Here is a 12,996-nt window from a genome sequence, read left to right as displayed (position 1 = left end):
AGGCTAGAGTGCACAGAAAGAATCATCAGCATTTGCAACTAGTACTTGGAACACTTGGTCTCTCTAATTTGATCTTTCCAAATGGATGTTGTACATCTTTTCGTGTGCTTAACTGGCATCCCCATACACACTTTGGTCAAGTGCCTTTTCAATCTGGCTATTTTTTGCAGACAGAGCACCCATACACATAAAATTTAAACAATCTGACTGTTTTTAATTGAGTTACTTATTTTCTCCCTGTTGCATTTTAACCATTAAAAAAATTCTGTGCTATCATGTTTATACTACCAAGGAATCGGAAATCACCTTAGATGTCCAACAAGAGATGGACAGATGGATGAGGACAATGTGGTACAGATGCGCAGTGGAACTTCATTCAGCTGTAAAGAAAGATGGAATTTGCAGGAAAATGGATGGTCTGGAAAGTATAGTATTAAGTGCAGTGACCCAAACTCAGAAAAAACGAACACCACATGGTCTTTCCTATGTGTGGATCCTATCTGTAACGCGTGTTTAAAGGGTACAAATGTGGGTCAAACCTAAGACAAACTAGAAAGAAGACCAAGGAAGAGAAAAATGAATGGTGAGGGAGGTGGTCACGGGGTGGGCCAGCGGACCCCTGACCTGAGAAAGGAAAGAGACAGGGGTGGGGTGGGTGTGGAAGGGGGATGGGCACCGAGGAAGGGGAGGGTGCAGGAGAGCCTACAGTACGCTTTGATGTCTCATACTTTGTACACTAATTTTAAAATTTTAAACAAACAAAATATATTCTGGATATAAATCCTCTGTCCAATGTTTGATTTACAAGTATTTCCTACCAACTATAGCTTATCTTTCCATGGATTTTTATTGTTTTTAATTATGTGTAGGTGTGTGTGTCTACATGTGGATGTGTGGTTATGAGTGCAGGTTCCAGAGGACATCAGCACGGGGTGTCTTATTGTGTGTGTGTGTGTGTGTGTGTGTGTGTGTGTGTGTGTGTGTGTGTGTTACAGACGGTCGTGGACCACCTGACATAGTTCTAGGAATTGAACTCAGGTCCTCTGGAAGAGCAGCAAGCGCTCTTAACTCTTAACTAAATCTCTTTATTGCCCCCCTCACTTCTCTTTCTTTTTTTTAAAATAGCGTCTTTTGCAGAATTTTAAAAAATGAAATCCAGTAGTTTTTATGCACCATTTATTATTTCGGTATCATATCCAAGAATTCTATCCTAATTCACAGTAGCAAAGATTTTCTTTCAAAAGCTTTATAATTGTACATGTCACATTTCAATTGTGACCCATTTTGAGTTTTTGGTTTAGGAGTTTGGTTTTGCTTTGCTGTTGGTTTTAGGAGTCTAACCATGGCCTCCAGCATTCCAGACAAGCCCGGTACCACCGGGATGCACTATAAATTAACTTTTATATGAGGTGTGAGGTTTAGGATGTGGTTGGCTTTTTTTGCATATGGATGTTACAATCAACACTACTTGATGAAAAAAAGATCTTTGTCCAATGTCTGTTATATACAAATTCAAATATTGGCCACGTCTACTGTATAGACCTCTAGAATCACTGGCTACTTCTCTTATGGTTATATCTTTCTCTGTACTACCTGTGTAGAGTACTGTATGTTACGGGATATTTGATCACACTGTGAAACCTGAGACTGTGTTAATAAAATCAATCTTGGATCAGGGGGTGGAGCCAGCAACTAGTTGACAGGAATTAGCCATAGAGAGTAAGTACAAAGAAGCCAGGAAGACAGAGAGATGCACTGGAAGGAATAGAGAGGGACTTGGAGTTTCACATCTTTTTGGTTAGGGACAGCTGGAGAGATGCTCTCTCTTGCTGGGTTTCCTGCCAAAAAGGAAGGTCAGCTGGTTGCTTCTCAGCCTCTCTGATCTAGCAGGTTTTCACCCCAACATCTGACTCCTGAGTCTTTATAGGTTAAATAGGACAATAGATACTTAGTTAAAAACTGTATTTGGCGGCAGTGGCAGAGCCGGTACTGGTGAGGCGCTGATGCAGGGGCATGGGGCCACAGATGGTAGTTAAAACATCAGTAGATTCAGGTGCAGCCACTAAGCTGGCCGAAAAACAGCAGCTGTATTTTATAGGACGTCTTACAGTTAGGTGATATGATTCCCCCCAACACCGTTCCTCTTTTTAAAAGTTATTCTTCCTGTTAGGAAAATCACCTTACTACCATATGCTTTGGTATATCTCCCCTCTTATGCTGCTGTCTGATAGGTTACACTCACTGGAAACCTCATCTCAGACTGGAGCTGTAGCTCGGTGGAGGACACTTTTCTAGCATGTGGGAGGCCCTGGGTTCAATCCCCAGCTGTATGAAACAAAGTACTAGACAATTGAGGTGAGTAGTCTTCATCATCAAGTTGACTGGATTGAGAATCATGTTGGAAACACCTCTGGTGTGTCTACAAGGGTATCTCCAAGAAGCTTTAACCAAAGAGGGAAAATGCATCCTGAGTGTGGACAACACCACTGCCAGACTTAACAAAAAGTACAACGTGACCTGAGCACCAGCATCCATCTCTCTCTGCTTTCCGAGTGCACTCCTGACCAGCTGCTTCATGTTCCCGCCACCCTGCTTTCCTTGCCGTGGTAGGCTGAACCCTCCCACTGTGAGCCAGGGTACCCTTTCCTTCTTTATGGGGCTTATATCTGGTGTTTGATCACAGCCGTGGGGAAAGAAGCTGATACCAGGCCACCATTTCTGCTTTCAGTGGCCAAGCTTTTCAGGTGCGGAGGAAAGACAATTAGGATATTTACACAGAAATTAGTGTTTCTGTTCCTTCACTCCTAATGTTCTGAGTTCCTTCTATTAGTGTTCCTCTCAAGCAATAATCATAGCCGAGTTCTTCCAGTAGCAGATTCTTCATTTTCCTTCCTTTTTCTCCGATGTCTTCCTTTTGTCTTTGTTCTGAAGAATATTTTAGTAGCTATAGAATTCTGTCCTGGCAATTATTTCCTTTCAGCATTTGAACAGTATCGTTCTATTTTCCTCTGGTCGTCATGGTTTCCCATGAGAATCTCTGCTCACTGAAATTACACTTCTCCTCATGAATATGTTGCTTTTTTTCTGGTTGCTTTCAAAATTGCTTCTGTGTCTCTGTTTTTCATCGCTTTGATTATTATGTGTCTGAGCATGAAGTCCCTTGTATTTATTCCTATTCCAGGTAATTTAGGCTTTTCAAATTGATGTGTTTGTATTTTTCTCCAAATTAGAAAGTTTTCAGAAAAAAAAAATTTTTTTTTGAGGCAAGGTCTCACTATGCAGCCCTGGCTGTCCCAGAACTCACTCTGTAGACCAGGCTGGCCTCACAGAAATCCACCTGCCTCTGCCTCCCCAGTGCTGGGATTAAAGGTGTATGACTCTGTACCCAGCTAAACCTATTTCTTTACAGGAATTTTCTATTTTTCCTTTTGTTTCATTTACTTTAACTTTCTATTATATTACTTCAATATTTGGCCAATCTTGGCCTTGTTATCACTTATATTTTTCCACCAGAGATTTTTCTAGCTTTTTGTGTGCTGAATAACTGCACTGATCCTAGACATCTTGGATGTTACTTTATGGAACTTCAAGTATTTCTTAAACCCTACAGATGATGTTTCAACTTTAGCAGACAATGGATCCAGCTGGACTCAGACTCTAAGTGGCCTTCTGTGAGCTGTGCTTCAATGTTAGCTCAGTTTTCACAGCCTTTGCAGCACTATTCTAGTCCTTCCCACATGTTCACCACCTGCATGTCCAGTGTGGGATTTGAACAGCACTCTTTCCATAGAAAGGCTCCCAGAGACCACGTACACAGTTGAGGATTGGAAGCCAGGGTTACCCACTGGACCACGTCTCACAAATGTATTCAGACCAAACAGCAGGAGGGGTTCACCCCATCCTCTTGGGACCTCAGCTGCTCTTCACTAGTGCCCTTGCTAAAGTGATGAGAGAGAGGCTGGGGCACTATCAGAAATTGGAGGAAGGGAGGGAAGGAGGGAGAGAGACAGAGACAGAGACAGAGAGACAAGGACAGACAGAGACAGACAGACAGATATAGAAATAGATAGAGAGAAATCTGGATGGGTATTAGAAGACCTCTTTAAACCAGAATTATTTCAGGGCTTCTGCTAAATCCTCTCTTCCCATGATAGTGTATAGGTTTCAGACTGGGTTAAACTTAAGTTAGGAAAAAAAATCATAAAACCATTAAAATGGTATTTTAATACTTTGGGCTCTGGCCTTTCCTATTATCCCACTGGTATTATTTTTTTCCAGCTTCAGTGAGTGGAGGAGACTGGCTGAGATGTGCTTAATGTATTTTACTCAGAACTGAAACCTCTCCTAATAATCCTCTTTCTGCTCTTCAAAGACACAGATAGTTTCTGGGTCTGTTGAAAGCAGGTCCCTAGAGTTGGCAGTGGTTCTTGATGTAAGAGAGTCCCAAAGGCTAGGAGGACCCCAGTAGACAAGCTTACCTCCTCTGGAGAGGTAAATCTTGAAATTTTTGAGTTCCATTTTGCAAGAGAGACATTGTGTTAGTGCACATCTGATCTTAGGATAACTGTAGTAAAATATTTAATGACTCTAGAGCTATGGATTTTATGGTTTTAGAATTATAACAAAAGATGATTGTACAAGGATGTTATGCTCTTCTTGGTTCTTCTTTTTTTTCCTGTGTAGCTTTGAGCCTTTCATGGAACTCACTCTGTAGCCCAGGCTGACCTTGAACTCACAGAGATCCACCTGGCTCTGCCTCCTGAGTGCTGGGATTAAAGGTGTGCACCACCACCACCTCCACCACCCAGCTGCTCTTCTTAATTAAATAAAATACAATGTGTGGGGGAACCTGCCACCACTTTTTTCCCCAGGGTACTCTTGAGGAGAGAGGGGTAAGAGATATTAGGTAGAAAAATAGAGAGGATAGAAACAGATAGAAACACAGCATAGCCTCAGAGTGCCTGGATCCACATCCACCAGGCTCTCCTACATCTTCTAAAGGACATTTTATAGGAGCGCCAAGGGGTGGAGCAAAATACTCCCCCTAGCACAGCCAAGTGCAGACCCTTCCAATCACCTGGTAACTACACACATGGTCAAGCAATCTTCTAATGCAGCCCTGCTAGGTAAAGCAAGCTCAGATCTCACTAGGAAACCTTTGTGGGCCTCCACAACTCCCCCTTCTTGATATAATAAGCTCCCCCCCCCAGGTCCCTCAGATAGACTGTGCCTGTCTTGATTTGTCCTTCTTGAATAATCTTCCTTACCCGTCATGGAGATACACTTTCCATCAAGCACACTCTGGCTTAGGTTGAAAACTATCAAGCAGAAAGTTGCCCATCTTTGGCTACCAGCCTCTGGCAGGAGGGGGTACAGAGCTTAACTCAGCTCTGACCCATGTCCTTACTAAGAGCTTGCAAACATCCACAGCGATCTCCATAGCTGCCACACCTCCCAGTAAAGGAGTAAAGGATAATAAAGATAGAATATCCTTTTTTGGAATGGGTCTAATGGAGACTACAGCAGTCTTAGCTGCACCAAGCCTTTTTCTAAATTAAAACTGTCTCCTAACAGATGTTCAATAAAGTTTTCAAGAGACTATTTTGATTCCCAGGAGAAAACAGCCATTTCAAAACACTTCAAAGTATTCACTCAAGTAAACAAAAACCCTTGCTAATTATAAAGACACTTTTAGCTGTTTAAGTAGCTTATATGTACATGTGTTCCTTCTACAGCACTAGAATTTCTGTACAAACTAACTTGATTGTGGGAGGCCTACCCCTTTGTGGGAGGCCTACCCCTTTCTAAACAGAAACAGAGGAGGAGTGGTAACTTTTAGGAAGAAGACAGAAAAGCTCCCCTAATTATGACTATGACACCTTTGCTTAAGTTTTCCAGGGGCCACTGAGACCATAAAATTATATTTTAAGCTATCATAAAGTGTTCAAATATATATGAAGGTAAAGAGTAATAAAAAAAATTCTAGTATGAACATCACTATACACTTTTTACAAACTTACATTCAACATTTACATTTTTTACAAATTTGCATTCAACATTTACACCTTTTATATTTAACATTTACACTTTTTACAAAGATACATTCAACATATTTACAAGTAGCATGAATATCATTATACATATTTACACTTTTTACAAACTTAGATTCAAGAGGAAACTCTATAGAACTATTTTACAAACTTTAGCACCTATCTAGAAGAGATTTCTTAAAAGAACTATTTATATTATTTTTCCAACAAGTCAGAGAGTAATTTCTTTGGACTTCATTTGAAAAGTAGAAATAAAAATACTTCTCTTATGGTACTATTTATGAAATTAAAGGTCTAGATCAAATATATACCATAATATTTAAAATATTGTTCAGTAGATCATTAATCTCAATCATCTATAGTGATAGTCTTTAGATTTTTCTGACAAAGCAAATAAAATGTTAGTTTCATACCAAACTCAGGCAGCCAACAAGCTTCATTTAGTGACTAAGGATACAATTTTCACCCTTCTTAATATTTTGAAGCTGCTTTTTTAGACTTCCATGAGCTCTTCCAACGATGCCTTGTCTTTGATAGATTTTTACTAGCCCAATGTTTCTGACAAGGTTATTTGTTCACAGAAACTGCTATTATCCAAAGGAGTCAAGAACATAGATGTGTTGTTTTATTTACCATGAAACATATCTTTCATTAGCTCATTCTGAGGAAGAATATTTCCATCATTTAGTATTTTCACTTCATTCACTAGCTTCTCAACCCCTGATGCCATTTCACTAGTTGCTGTGATCCACTCTGATCATGAGTCATTCATCCCAGACTGTAGTTGTAGCTTTCCAACCTTCAGTACTCAGCACATTTTTCCTATTCTCACAAACATCAGTGCATTCATTAAGCAAGCATTCTAATTAAGCATTGTTTTCTTGTAGGGAACTTTCAAATGAAGTGACTCTATTTTGTAAGATAGCTGGATTTTCTGGAGTTTGGTCCCCATCTACAAAGCAGTCACTCCTTTCTGAATACATGCTTCCTTGTTCCCCCATTAGATTTGCAGAGGAATCACTCACTGCAGGCTGCTGTTCAAAAGGCAAAGAACTCTGATTATCCTCATTTGTCCCCTTTAGTATCTCATAGCATGACCAAGTTTTTTATTTGCCCCTAAGTTTTTTCATACCCAAAGCAATTTCCCAATGTATGGACCACTTCCCCTTACTTTCTTAAGGGTTTCAAAATGACTTGAGAATCATTATTAGCATCTTAATTGCCTCCTGACAGGCATCACCTGTTTCTTGTTTTCGGGAAGTAAAGCTAAGCTTTCTGGCAGCACTTGGGAAAAAGCAATGTTTTGAGCTGAAAAAGCAGAGTTTTTTTTGGCAGCACAGTATTGGCAATATTTCCCTCAGGATTTTTGTTGCTCTGTTATGGGGAACATTTGAAAGTTTTTTTTTTTGTTGTTGTTGTTGTTTTTTCTGTTTGCATTTTCTTCTGGGCTTGCCTATACCGCCATGCTGTTACAAACTACATTTTCCAAGCTGCCTTTCTCTGTACTATCACACTGTTATGAACTACATTTCCCAAGCTGGCTTTTGGGTCCAGGAGCATACCTAGCTGGGGCCAATGGTGGCCACCTCATTCCTGTTTCTGTTTACAGGGTCTGTGTTCATACTAAAATCAAGATCAAGGTTTTTTTTTTTTTGTTTGTTTGTTTGTTTTTGTTTTTGTTTTTGCCATGGGAGGTTTTTGAGTCAAGATTAAGCTTTTCACCTGGCACTATCCCCAGAGTGGGCTGTGCCTGCCCGCATGTGCTTATGGATCGGCACTTGGTGTCAAAAGCAAAATACCTTTCAAGCTTTGCTCTCCCACCTTACTGGGTCAGTGAAAGAAGATGAAAGTACTTGAAGTACTTGAAATAGAAGCTTTTTTTTTTTTTTCCAGAAAGATTTCCCCCCCAGATAGATCCTCTTTGTCCTGGCTTGTCTCCTCTCCCCAGATGCAGTCCCTGCCACCACCACACTGCCCAGGCTCTGCCAACTGCTTTCTCCAGTAGCTTTTCCCCAGGTCTTTCACTGCCTCTGCTGTGGCTCCGCCCTGGGGGGAAGCTGTCCCTGCTGGGCTTTCCACCTGCATTCTCTCACTAGGCACTAGTGGCAGGGGACGCTGACTAGGGTCCAAAGTGTCTTCTGTTTTTCTAATACTGGCTTGAAGGGGAGACAGGCCTAGCACAGATTGTTTGCCATATTCCAAGAGGTGTTCTTTCTAGGGCAATTAATGGTGGCTTCCCCATAGTGATAGATGTTCCTTCTAGGTGAATCTAATTTCGCCCTTACAGAAAGAAAAAAAATCTGAGAAGGAAAGACCTGAAAAGCCTTCAGTTTTTTAGAGAGAAATTACTAAGTTTTCCCCAAGATTTCTGTTCCTTATTCTTGGCTTCATGGACAAGAGGAAACTAATTCTGATGGTATAATGTTTTTTGTCTCACCTACATCTATCTCATGGAAAATTTTTTTTCCCTGCCACTCAAGGGCTTGGATCTAAGCTGTCCACAGGCCAAAAGCTTCCACAGGAAGCAAATTGAATGAAAATGTTTGTTCCGGGCTGGAGAGATGGCTCAGTGGTTAAGAGTACTGACTGCTCTTCCAGAGGTCCTGAGTTCAATTCCCAGCAATCACATGGCATCTCACAATCATCTACAATGAGATCTGGTGCCCTCTTCTGGCCTATAGGCAGAACACTGTATACATAATAAATGAATAAATAAATAAATCCTTTTAAAAAAAGAAAAAGAAAATGTTTGTTCTATTAAGTCACATGCATGCTTTTAAAACTAGAACTCAGGAGGCAGAGGCAAGTGGATTTCTGTGAGTTTAAGGCCAGCCTGGTCTACATAGTGAGTTCCAGGACAGCCAAGGCTATGCAGAGAAACCCTGTCTCAAGAAGAAAAAGAAAAAAGAGGAGAAAGGAAGAAAAATATAAACACTAGAAAGGAGAAGCAAAGGCTGCCTGGATTTTGTGCCTAGTTACTATTTTTATGGCAATGATTTGCCTCCCCTGGCCACAGTTTCTGTCTTGTGGGCAAACTACTTTTCCTTATCGTTAACTCTCACAGGGACTCCAGACTTTTGTGAGGCCCTCCCTTGTACAACTGAGATAACATTAGAATACCAAGATGAGACATCAGTAAATAACAGGCGAGGGTCTGGAGAGGTGCTCTGCAGTGAAGAGTACCAGATGTTCTTGGAGAGGACCTGGGTTGAGTTTTCAGCACCCACATGGTGGCTCTCATACACTTGTAACTCCAGTTTCAAGGAATCTGATGCCTTCTTCTGACTCCCTCGGGCACCAAGCATGCATGTGGTCCATATATACGCACATTGGTAAAACACTAATATACATGAAATAAAAAATATACATTTTTAAAAATAACAAATATGAAATAAGACAGAAAGCAAGTTGAATGAAAACATTTGTTCTATTAGATCAAAGACTGTATTTAAGATGCAGGATTCTAGCCAGGCAGTAGTGGTGCACGCCTTTAATCCCAGCACTCGGGAGGCAGAGCCAGGTGGATCTCAAGGCCAGCCTGGTCTACAGAGTGAGATCCAGGACAGCTACGGCTACACAGAGAAACCCTGTCTCAAAAACAAACAAACAAATAAAAAGAGATGTGGGATTCTTTGGTGCTCTGGTGTATTTAAGATGCAGGATTCTTTGGTGCTCCAGGCATCTTGTGCTTGTCTTAGCATTCAGTTGGCTTCCATAAGGTACAACCATCTGAACACAGCTATGGGGTTTGAATGAGGCTGTCCTTAAGGCTCAAGTCTCTGAACACTTGGTCCCAAGTGGGTGGTGCTGTTTGGGGAGGTCATGGAGCCTTTCCCAGGTAAAGCCTGGATGAAGGATGCAGCTGTGGGCAGCCAGCTTCCTGCTTCTGCTTTCCCTGGTCCTTTGCCTTCTCCACTCTGATGGAGGGTTCTGCCCTTCTGGAACTATCAGCTGAAAACTCTCTTCCCTTCTTGTTGTTGTTTGGTTGGTTGGTTTTTTGTTTTATTTTGTTTTGTTTTTGAGACAGGATTTCTCTGGGTAGCCCTGGCTGTCCTGGAATTTGGTATGTAGACTAGACCGGCCTCGAACTCATAGAGATCTGTCTGCCTCTGCCTCTCGAGTGCTGGGATTAAAGGTGTGAACCACCACCACCACCACCACCACCACCACCACCACCACCACCACCAGGCTTCCCAAGTTCCTTTTTTTCAAGGTATTTTATCAAAGCAACAGGAAAGCCATTAACATAACAAGTAATTACATCAAGCAAGCCCATATAATTTCTTGAGTCTCTGTAAAGTTTCTATTTTGAGGACATCTGTGTTCCTAGACATTTCACACAGGGAATTACTTCTTGCCCGGCCGATAGCAATGTGGCTTCAACAATGAGTCAGTATAATTTTTTGACTGAAAAATATTCATTATTGGAAGAAGCGATGGTTGGTGCTGGGTAGATTGGACCACAAGCAAAATACCTAAGGGGTAATGATAATATTTGAGTTTGGACTTTAATATACATTCGAGATTGTAAAATAGTCTGTGTCCTTTTGGTCCGTAGAGTATGACTAATTATCCTCCTCCTTTCCATCTGCTTCCCTTTTACAATTAAACTAGGACACTGCAGAAAGGTTTCCTTATGATTCATAAACTATTTTACTGCAACTAGTGAGCTTCCCAGAGCTCAGAGGAAGGAAAAATCCCTTCCTCTGTGGGAGGGCAGGGACTTGTTTTAAAACATCTGCATAGCTCTCTGGGCTTGTGCTCAATATCTGTCTGTAGGTTGGATTTGCAGGGCTCAAGGCTCACGCAGATCTCTTTTGTCCTATTATTATCAATATGATCACCAAGCATGGTGGCACACACCTTTAATTCCAGTTCTCTGAAGGCAGAGTCAGGAGGGTCTCTATGAGTTTGAAGGCAGACTGGTCTACATGAGTTCCAGGACAGCCAGGGCTATATATAGTCTCAAAAAAATATGTTGCCAACATAAACCATTTTGTTTTAATAAAATACCAAAATACCTGATTATCAACAAAATATGAGTGACCTTAACCTGGGAACATGGATGCAAGTTACACTGGATGGCATGTTCCACCAAGAAAGAAGTTATATGAGCCTTTTTTATTTTTTGAGGCAGGGTCTCACTGTGTAATCCTAGCTCACCTGGAAATTGCTATAAAGACCAGGCCAGTCTTGAACTCATAGAGATCCACCTCCCTCCACTTCCCAAATGCTGGGATTAGAGGCGTGTTTGACCACATCCAACAATATGAACTTCCACTGTGACAGAAGAAAGAAAATTCACAGGTGGGGTCTTCGCATAGTGGAGATTTCTTTTGCAGGATTTAGATGTTTATTCTCTCATTAAATTTATTTTATTTTATGAATTTGAGTGCTTTGCCTGCATGTACGTCTGTGCACTCACCCTGTGTGCCTGGTGCCCATGGAGGCTGGGAACTGAACCTGGATCCTCTGGAAGAGCAGCAAGCTCGTATCTGCTGAGCCATCTCTCCAGCCCTGGCATATTATCGTAGTCTCGTGTTATTGCTTGTTTCTATCTGGACCAGGTGTTTCTGGATTCTTGGCATCATATTCCAGGAATTGAAATAAGCACACAGAGACTGCAAAGTAGCCAGGAAGCTATTCAAAATCAAGATGATAGAACAGACCAGAACTACGCTAATAAGAGTGACAGTGGGTCATGGGAGCCAGAGATCACTCAGGGTCCCAAGTTCATGCCTGGGGCTTCTTTTATGGGGTCTAAAGAAAGAAGGAACTGTTTACTACATGATGCAATTGGATGGTTCTATATTTTGATTGACAGATTTTGAATTATATAACTTTTTCTTCTACTATACGTGTCTCTTCCCACAATGCATCTGATTTTAATCATGTGCACACCCAAACATGCATAGACATAAGATGGTAAATAGGAGATTCTCCTCTATCCTTTCAGAGGACACAGTTTGCCCTATCACACATGGACCTGAAACTAGTTCAGGCTGCATTGGTCCTCCTACCCTTGTGCCCAGTTATAACTGGAGCACATGTGAATAGAAACGTCTATGTTGGGTGCATGTTAGAGGAAGGAGAAATGATTCCATCGTTTGGAGAGAAGTTTGTGCATGCAGCTTGATGCAGGTGGGGAGGGTCTTGGCTGCTAACGTGTTGCCAATTACTTGGGGGTATACACAGTACATGCAGCTGCTGTTCCTAGGCTGCTGAGCATGTTCTTAGAAGACAGGTCTGGGTATCACCCAAACAAAGTGGAGACTCAGTTTACTGAACTGTTTCCTATGCTTCCCTGCCTCTCTTTGTGTGTGTGTGTGTGTGTGTGTGTGTGTGTGTGTGTGTGAGAGAGAGAGAGAGAGAGAGAGAGAGAGAGAGAGAGAGAGAACATACATGCACATGTGTGTAAATGCACATGGTACCAGGGGTCAGTCCTCCTCAGTCACTCTCCACCTTAATTTTTTGAGACATGGTCTCTGACTGAACTTGGACCTTGCGGATTCAGCTAGACTTGCTGGAGATCATCTCAGGTCCTCACACTTACGTGCCAAACACCAGCGGAGCCATCTCCTCAGCCCTTAGTGTCACATTCTTAGCTTGCAGGGTAGCAGAGGCTAGAGTTGTGTCAATGCACTACAAGAATTTTATCTAGAGGCTGGGAAGCTATTAGGTTAGACACAGAGGTTGCTATAAGTAGTTATTGAGGAGACTAAAGATAACATTGCTCCTTTGCTTATCAGCATGTATTCATTGTACAGAGTCATGGGTCTCATGGCGACATGTCTGTTCAAGTGCTTTGGCCAGATCCTTTCCCCGTTTTCCTCTCCCCTCTCCCCTCTCCCCTACTCCTTCCTCGTAACCCCTTTCCTCTTCTAAAATAGTCTCACTTCTATTGTCATGTCCTGTGTGTGTGTGTGTGTGTGTGTGTGTGTGTGTG

The sequence above is a fragment of the Peromyscus maniculatus genome, chromosome 2, assembly GCF_049852395.1.
Source record: "Peromyscus maniculatus bairdii isolate BWxNUB_F1_BW_parent chromosome 2, HU_Pman_BW_mat_3.1, whole genome shotgun sequence".
Classification (NCBI taxonomy): domain Eukaryota; kingdom Metazoa; phylum Chordata; class Mammalia; order Rodentia; family Cricetidae; genus Peromyscus; species Peromyscus maniculatus.
The sequence above is the reverse complement of the archived record's forward strand: the minus strand, read 5'-3'. Positions refer to the sequence as shown.